General features: G+C 34.8%; 1 long non-coding RNA gene across 1 annotated transcript in view; it reads left to right on the top strand.

The window, feature by feature from the left end:
• The first annotated feature begins 468 nt into the window (after window positions 1-468).
• LOC138946018 (uncharacterized) overlaps window positions 469-9783 on the top strand; it is a 39307-nt gene continuing 29992 nt past the window's right edge. The window contains exon 1 of the long non-coding RNA XR_011449168.1: window positions 469-888. This is a non-coding gene — a long non-coding RNA (uncharacterized lncRNA). The remainder of the gene's footprint in view (window positions 889-9783) is intronic.

Below are 9783 nucleotides of genomic sequence, written 5' to 3' on the forward strand. Positions count from 1 at the left end.
TTTTTTCTTCATTTTTTCGATAAATGTATTTGATGATGTAATATCCGGATATTTGTGAAATTTGAGGCGGCACTGTCACACATTCATTTTTTGATCAAATTGAGTGACATTTTGGTCAAGCAATCATCGACGAAGCCCAAACTATGGGATTGCATTTCAGCTTGGACGCTTTACAATTCATTAATTAGTTTGGTCATTCAAATTTAGAAAACTCTAAATAAAATTAAAATGTTAGTAATCAATCCAAAGATGATTCCATCTTATTCTTAATCATTTCCTGATTCCAATAAGAAGCTTAGACAGTTAAAAAGAATACAGAAATGTGTGCTTTCCTATTAAGCGATTTACGCTTCTGCGCCATACTGGCTTGTCACTTCAAGCTATCAGCTAAGTTTTCCAGGTGAAACATAGTTTCAGCGCTTTCAGTCTTGGTCACTGGGTATTCGTGAAGCATTGTCTTCCTGAAAACCCCCCGCGGGTTAGGGGGAGTCCCATATTGGTTGGGACGAGAAAGAATTTACCCGATGCTACCCAGCATGTCGTAAGAGGCGACTAACGGTTCTGTTTCTCCTTTTACTCTTGTTAAGTGTTTCTTGTATAGAATATAGTCAATGTTTGTAAAGATTTTAGTCAAGCAGTATGTAAGAAATGTTAAGTCCTTTGTACTGGAAACTTGCATTCTCCCAGTAAGGTCATATATTGTACTACGTTGCAAGCCCCTGGAGCAATTTTTTTATTAGTGCTTTTGTGAACAAGAAACAATTAACAAGTGGCTCTATCCCATCTCCCCCCTTTCCCCTATCCCATCTCCCCCCTTTCCCCGTCGCGATATAACCTTGAATGGTTGAAAACGACGTTAAACACCAAATAAAGAAAGAAAGAAAGAAAGTCTTCCTGAAATGCAGTGCCGGTATTATTCTTTGTGTTTGAGAGATTGACTAATTGTATTAATTTAATCTCTTCTCACGAATTGTTTAGGAGTTAGAATACAGGTTCAACTTTCTTACTCAGCAGAGTCCTTACCTTATGTATATCTGTGCAGTCATGGCTACCCTGACCCAACGTACCTGACACGGGTGACAACGGAGCTGGCGGACAATGGAGTGACAGATGAGGACCTGACTGATACTCAAAAAGACTTCATTGAAAATCCGGAGAAGTACCTCCTCCATACCTTCTCAGACTTCAGCTACCACTTCTTGCCTAGCAGCACAAGTACAAATGTATAGAGACTTGGGTACACCAACACCAGAGGATGCCATGTTCATTTCTGTCACGAGGATGACAAGCTAAGAGTGACAGGATCTTAAAAGCTCACGGGACTGTCAGGCATCTATTTTACTTTCCAAATTATTTTTATTATGCAATTGCGCAACCTTGTAACTCCTTTTTCTCCTCTGCTGGAAGAAGAAAGAAAATTGTGACAAGGACAAAAACATTTTGAAAATAAAAGCTATTTGTATATACATGTACATTGTATTGTCTGTTTAATTTTTATGTCAGCTTTATATACATTTTTTCTGGTGAAACTTTTATTGAAATCAAACAGGAATGCATGTGTGATGGTGAAGTACAACTTTATTTTCACTTACCTACACATACATGAAGTCTTGCCCACAGTAACTTTGATCCTGGTGGTGAAAAGTACGTCATGTAAAAGTGTGACACTACTGGGATTCCTCATTTTTGACTCACATGCGAAGCAAAAGTGAGTCTATGTACTCACCCGAGTCGTCCGTCCGTCCGTCCGGAAAACTTTAACGTTGGATATTTCTTGGACACTATTCAGTCTATCAGTACCAAATTTGGCAAGATGGTGTATGATGACAAGGCCCCAAAAAACATACATAGCATCTTGACCTTGCTTCAAGGTCAAGGTCGCAGGGGCCATAAATGTTGTCTAAAAAACAGCTATTTTTCACATTTTTGACTCACATGCGAAGCAAAAGTGAGTCTATGTACTCGCCCGAGTCGTCCGTCCGTCCGGAAAACTTTAACGTTGGATATTTCTTGGACACTATTCAGTCTATCAGTACCAAATTTGGCAAGATGGTGTATGATGACAAGGCCCCAAAAAACATACATAGCGTCTTAACCTTGCTTCAAGATCAAGGTCGCAGGGGCCATAAATGTTGTCTAAAAAACAGCTATTTTTCACATTTTTCCCATTTTCTCTGAAGTTTTTGAGATTGAATACCTCACCTATATATGATATATAGGGCAAAGTAAGCCCCATCTTTTGATACCAGTTTGGTTTACCTTGCTTCAAGGTCAAGGTCACAGGAGCTCTTCAAAGTTGGATTGTATACATATTTTGAAGTGACCTTGACCCTGAACTATGGAAGATAACTGTTTCAAACTTAAAAATTATGTGGGGCACATGTTATGCTTTCATCATGAGACACATTTGGTCACATATGATCAAGGTCAAGGTCACTTTGACCCTTATGAAATGTGACCAAAATAAGGTAGTGAACCACTAAAAGTGACCATATCTCATGGTAGAAAGAGCCAATAAGCACCATTGTACTTCCTATGTCTTGAATTAACAGCTTTGTGTTGCATGACCTTGGATGACCTTGACCTTGGGTCAAGGTCACATGTATTTTGGTAGGAAAAATGTGTAAAGCAGTTCTTAGTGTATGATGTCATTGCTAGGTTTAGCTCAAGGTCAAGGTCATGTAAAGGTCAAGCATGTGAGTCGTATGGGCTTTGCCCTTCTTGTTTTGTTTTGTAATGCTTCACTGTGTACAGTTGAACGTTAATTTCCTATACAACTGGTAATACATTATTTTAATCTTTTGCCTAAGTTGTGTACTTGTGCTTTTAAAAAATAGCTTTTTTGTCCTGTTTATAATGTATGCCTGTTGGTCCTATTTGCTTGTTTTATGATTGTATCTTCACAGTATAAGTGTTCTTTTGCTCTGTATGGGATTGTGTGTGCTTTTTCAAACATGTACCTGAAGAGGTAATACAAAAGAATGTTTACTTTAGTCAAGTTTTTACTAAATATTTTCAGAATTCTTTCTGTCTTCTGTGGTTTGTTTCTTTGTTTAGTTTTTGTTCTGTGGTTCTCTAGTTAAAACTGATGTTAAGACTGGCATGTGTAATAGATATAGATTTAATGTATGATTATGCACTCTGGGTACTTTTGCAGGGGTTTCCATTAGTGTATACATTAATGATCGTCATCATGTATGTGCCTGCATATTGTATTATTGTCCTATGCATCTTGTATTAGACATTTTTTGTTTATTCATGCCTTTTTGTCGATTTTAAATGTTTATTATTGGTTAATTGACAAACGTCATCTTCAGCTGAATTATAAGCTGAGAAAATGCATGATGTTTGTCTGCATCTTAGTAATTAAGGCAAACAATGTTTGTTCTGTATGTGCACCAAAAACATAACAAATTGAATCACTATTTAAACATGATTTTGCCTCCTTTGTTATGATGATGTTTGCATATATAAATCATCTCCATTATATTAGTATATATAGCTATTCTGATGAACACGTGGGGGAATTCGGGGGCTGTGATTGGATGGTCTCTTCCGATCATCAAAGCATAATGCTATGGAAGTCGGCCATTTTTCTCAATATCCAAAAGCATATTGTTAATAACAAAGACGCATGGTTCCGGTTTTACCCACCTGTACCACACGATGTTTCACTGATCGACAACAGCATACACTGACAACTTGAAATTCTTCCCGGGAATGTTTTTCAGCTTTACAAATGTCGATAGCATACCCTTTTCTGCTAACTTCCCGATGAAACAGGACTAAACCTATTATTTTCTGTCCCTTAACACCACAAAATGCCCAAAGTCAAAATAATCTAGTACAAACAGGGGAGTAAAACGGAACAGCCGTTTTTGTGTGCCTGTGAGCTTAGTTCACAGTTGCCGACTGACACATTCGGCTTTTCTTATCTTCTAACTCCACACTAAATACCCCACTTCCCCTCTGATGTATTGATGTACAAACCATGGCACTAACATTCATGTAGTCGTTTATAACTGAGGTTCAAAAATTCGCTTCATGACGAGACAAGTATAAATGCCATTCACCCAAACTGGAAACGTCGCTCAGCTGTTCTCTTTTCCTCCCCTTGTTGTATCCTAGTTCTTCAGTTGTTTCTAGTTTTCCGTTGATGTTGTGTTTTGGTCTTCTTCATAAGTAGTCTTGTTCAAAATTAAAAAAACTCAAACTTCTTTTTGTTGTATACGAATGAACTAATAAAAAGCTGTTAAACAGCTGTGTTGTCACATCGAGTTGTTTTCCAAAGTCAGTGTGGCTCCTGCGCAAAACTAATGTGCATAAGAAACGGCGTCTGCTATCAAAACCTGAGATCAACGCATCGACGCAAAAACTGTCATTTTGTAAGTTTGGAACAACAAATAAAGGTCAGAACAGCTATATAATCGCTATTGTGTTTTCAGCGTAGCAATAGGGTCCGATATTTAGACTCGAACAAGTATAATGCGACTCGTCGGCGTTATACTTGTCTCGTCAAAATATCGGACCCTATTGCTACGCTGAAAACACAATAGCTGTTAATGTTTTGTTTCTTGTTTTTAAGAGAACATTGAAAGACGTATTACATCAACAACTGGAGCTAACCTTCCAAAGAATACAATTTGTGGAACAATTAGCTTGCCTCATTTGCAATTCTGCACATAGTAATGTAATATATTGTAAAAGAAGACAAATGTCCTGTTCACTGTTGAAAGTTGTTGTGAAAGTTATTGTTTGCTGTACAGAAAGCTTTTGTAAATTTTATCTGTGACTGTCATAATGCAATGAAGCAGAAGTTATTTGTATAGTCGCAAATATATAGATATATCTGTGCATTGATACATTTTTTTTATTGAAAACATGTTATGGGGTTTACTGCATAATGTGGAAAGCCTGTTTGGGTTAAAATGGTGTATTTTAAATGTATGCTATAATATCATATGAAAATCAATCTTTTTCATCATTTTTGTGCCACTCTCTTCCCATGTGTTCTAAATGTATATAATGTTGAGTCTTTTTGATAGTGTGCTGGCAGGCTGTTAACAGCTTTATTTATATATAAACAATGACACAGAGGCTCGTTTGTTATTGAATGTATAACGTTTTGACATTTTGAATCTTGTACTTTATGACAAATATTGCAATGTAAAGCAGTTAAACAGAAATTACTTGAAAAACTAAAGATGCATATGTTTGTTTATTTTGAGAAAATGTTTTTAGAATAACATGTGAAATGACACTTTTCTTGCATTTAGCAGTAAGCTGTTTGGATTTGTCTTATGTCCTAGATTATCATAACATTTAAATGTACAATATACTTTATGGACAGAAACATCATGCTTTTGTTTCCGCGCTTGCATTTTTGGAATTTATTTTTTATAAATTGTATACTATTTGTCATTTTCACATATTTTAATTGTACACTGTTTACAACTTTGATGCTTTTTTTAAATGGAACTCAGTCCATCACATTTCTTGTTATTTCCTTTGTACATTGAAGGTTATTCTATGTTTAATTTCAATAAAAGCAAGAGGTCAAGTTTGTAATATTGTGATCATGCTGCTTATTTGCCTGTTTATTTTGTCATGGTTTGATGCTTATGTACATGTATATATACAGAATATAATTCTCTTTGAGTGTGTTTATAATTGGTCTGTTTTTAATGTTTCAGTTTTATTTGCAACAAAGCAGTGGACAGTTTTTTCTTATCAGTATGGTTTTACTAAACTTGAACCATGTGCATTCTTTTTGACTTCATAGCATATTTGAATGAAGATCAAATATCATCTTTATGATTATAAATTATACATTTTGACTACTACATGTTACAGAAATGTAGAAGTATTTTCCATCTTGGGTAGATGTTTGTTTTATTTTTTTAGTTTTTTTTTTAGGTTTAGTTTTTTGTTGTTTGTCTCCTTCAAAGTTATATTTCACATGAAGGTGATTTCATCATGGTATTTTTTCTCTCACCTTTTGATGTGATAAAGTAACATTATATAATGCAGGAGCTAAAATTTCAGTTCTTTGTGGCAGTCTTTTTAAATGTAAAAAAACCCCAACTCTACTTGTTTACTTTGTGTCATTTTATATAATGTAATGATTTGCGCATTCTGCCCACCAGTTTGAATATTGACCTGTGTCCTTGGAAGTTATAGTAACAAATGTAACTTGAGAGAAGCATTCTCCCGCCTTAAGTCATTTTGCATTGAATTAGAGACTATTCCCTGTACATTTAATTTAATTGTTATGAAATGATGATATTACATAATTAAACAATAGTTTTTGATACATATAACACTCCTGTGCTATAAAGAGACACAACATCTTTTCTGTAATAATTTGGTTTCGCTGAGGGGTATTAAAGTTGGTGGTAGAAAAGGCAGATACCCAACTTGGTCTTTCAAGAAGAGTAGAATATTAGAATCATAGGTAGATGCAAGTTTGAAAGTCTGTTTGGAAAAGTCAGTTGAATAACTGTCGGAATTTGGTCATTGTATGGATCTTTAGTTGCGATGTTGATTATAGATTATAAGTTGCAGGATGTACGATGTTAAAAAACCGTATTCTTGGAAAATGCATGTGTGCTTATCTCGGTTTTATTGGTGCTTCTGTGTGCCATAATAGTTGATTCTGGTATGATTGTTGCTCGGTTTTTATCAATAAGATCAGCTGTAAAACCCAGTATTTAATCTGTATCAAATGGTTGTTTTATTCATTTGTTGTGTATTGCATATTTCTTTATTAGTATTTTAAAAACAGGACAATTCAATTTTTGCACTGAAAGATGTTAATTGGCACTTCCATTCGTAAAGGTAGTGTTTTTCATCCTGATTAATATCCGTTTCCTGAAAAATAAGGATGAGCCTTGCAGGTTCTTTTCTTGTTAATTGCGAAATTGATGTACTAAATATATGGCTTGTTTTAATTGTTACTTTTTGGACTTTGTGTTTTTGAATTGTTGTAGAAATGCATAAGGTTACTTACTGATCATTTTGCTCATGCAAAAATGTTGGTAAGGATTTGTTCTGTGTTAATAAGGTATGTAACGTTCTTTAAATTTCATAAGTTTGTTTTATATTAAGTACTTTGTTTGTTTTATATGTGTTTGTGTATTGAATTCTTCTCTTTTGGTTTTTGTGTATGAAATTTTCTCCTTTGGTTTTTTACTGAGTACTGTAAATGAAACTTTTTTTTGAGCAAAGACAAACTATATCTCCTTTTTTTTTTTTTTTTTTTTTTTTGCCTCAGTTGCATGCAGTCCGCTTCAAGCTGAAAAATAAATGAAAAGAATGAAACCCTACGGGTTTTTTTTCTTTTTCTTTTTCCTTCTTTCTTTCTTTCTCTCTACAGCTGAGCGTCCTTCTTCATTGGCGTTTTATAAATTTATCAATTGTGTGTGGTTTTCTACAATGGACAAAATCTTGCATCTTTAATGTTGGTTATTGTCTTACATATGTCTGTGTTTGGGTTGACTTAAGTGTTGTTTGTGGCGGTGTCATAATGGAGTTAACATAGTAACAATCACAATAAGTAAGAGGAAAAGCAAATTGTAAGCGTGCTAAAGTTTTCTTAGTAACAGTTCTCTTTTCATACAAGGTAACAAGTGGTGTTTAGTGTAACAATGTATGTTCCGCCTTTACCCCGGTGCCGTTCTCCTTTTAGCGAAACGAAAGAAAGGGAGGCCAGAAAAGAAGTACATATGATACACTATTCTACGTTTCGTATTTGTTTCTCTTTGTCAAACATTATTATAATATCAGTGGGAGTTCCGTATCTATATTTGCTTATGCACATCTTTCCTATCAAAATCAAGTGATTTATATATTTGCATTTTATTGAGTCAGCACCATTAATATAACCACACAAAATATGTTCTACTCCAAAGACTATTCTTATTTTATATTTCTCATAAATAATTTGTTCAACGTATCTCCATAGCACTTTTATTTTCTTACAATTAACAAAAAAATGTTCAACGTAATCTATTTCGGTTGGACAGAAGGGGCATCTCTCACTATCTCGTATTCCAATTTTATACAGAAGTGTAAAATTCTGTATAAACTATATCTCCTTGATTCAAGGTGGATTGAATGTTTTTGCATAGATATATATTGGAGTAATGCCTATATGTAAACATGTATACAGGGGTCATGTTTAATAGGAAATGTCCAGTATATTACTGGTTAAAATATCTTGTATGCCGGAAATGAAATCAACAACCAGTCACACACAGCAGATAATAATTTGATAGACCTTTTTTTGTGTGGAGGAAATATCTAACTACATGTACTGTTTTAGACTGAGTTTCACTTGTTTGCGTGACAAAGTGTACAGTTTCTAGGAGAGCCCAAATTAAAACTTCAAGAGAAATATTAAACTATTTAAAAACGTACTGCCATCTTAAAACTTCATACCAGTGTTTTATGCAAACTATGTTCGCGCTTAAAGACATGGTACTTTACTTGGCTATCTTGCACACTTTTCGGATTGAAGGTTTATTTCAAAGTTGTCACATAACAGCTGCTCAGCATACCTGTTGGTTCCTGCTTATCAAGTTTGGAGTTTTCGATGTACATTTATGATGTATTTAGATTCAAACAAGAAGGCTCTCGCGCTTTCCTTTTTAATTTTTTCATTCTTTCTTTCTTTCTTGCTTACTTGACTTGTGATTTTTGTGTGTTTTACATGTGTATTTGTTTTTCAACAGTGTATTCAACTTTTGGATACCATAGTATAAGATTTTACTTGATTTTACAAGAGGCAAAGGTTTGTGGATTTTGATGTTGTTCCTGCTAAAAAAAAAAAATTCCTTTCACTTCAATGTCAAGGACGTAGGTTTCTTGATGGTAAATAAATGTATTATATTCATTTCCAGATAAACCTTTATTTTTTTCTTTTGAGTAATTAGGTCGTCATAGTTCTAAAAAATGTTTTGATGTATGACCCGGCGGATGGCCGTTCCGTCTGTGAAAAAACACTCACCTTTGTCATGATATACACTATGAATTAGAAACAAATTAACTTTTGGTCTTGCCGCATACATTTGAAAAAAAATGACAATTTCCCATATATTGTTCCCACCAGGACCAGCTATGCTTGGGTCAAGTCTCGAGGTCATCATACCCAAAATGTGTTTGAAGTTTTAAAGCTCTAACGTTTCAAATGTTTCATTCTTTGACCCAAAATATAACCCATTGTGACATTGACATTTGACGAATGTCAACTAGACTTTGATCATATCTGGAGGTCAACAAATCATGGAGGTGGGAGAAGTTCAAAGTCCCCGCTAAGTCCTTGAAATTCTATCGGGTCTACCAGATTTACTTTGTGTCAGGAAGTCATACAAGTTTCAACACTGAAAGTTTTTAGAATGTTGAACCTCCATATTCTGAATGTCCACACAAATATTTTCGCTTTTTTTTTAACCTGAACTCTACCGCGCTATGACCTTAAACATTGAGTAGGGTCAAGAGAATTAGATTTCTCCTTTCTTTTGCCATGACCTTAAAAATTGACCAGGGTCACCCCAATCTTGCAGCGTGTCTGGTCATCATGAAACCTTAAGAGTGCAACTTTTCAAATCTGTAGCTTCAAAGTTCAATAATACATATATTCAAGAAAACCTCAACGTAAATTTTTTAAACGTTGAGGTTTCCTCAAATGTTTATAAAGCTAGAGCTAGGGACAATCACACTTTCAGCCCGGGTTTCACGACCTCCAGACACGAAGCAAACGTGGTTGTCCGTTCAAGGTCCGAG

This window comes from Littorina saxatilis, linkage group LG13, assembly GCF_037325665.1.
Source record: "Littorina saxatilis isolate snail1 linkage group LG13, US_GU_Lsax_2.0, whole genome shotgun sequence".
Lineage (NCBI taxonomy): Eukaryota > Metazoa > Mollusca > Gastropoda > Littorinimorpha > Littorinidae > Littorina > Littorina saxatilis.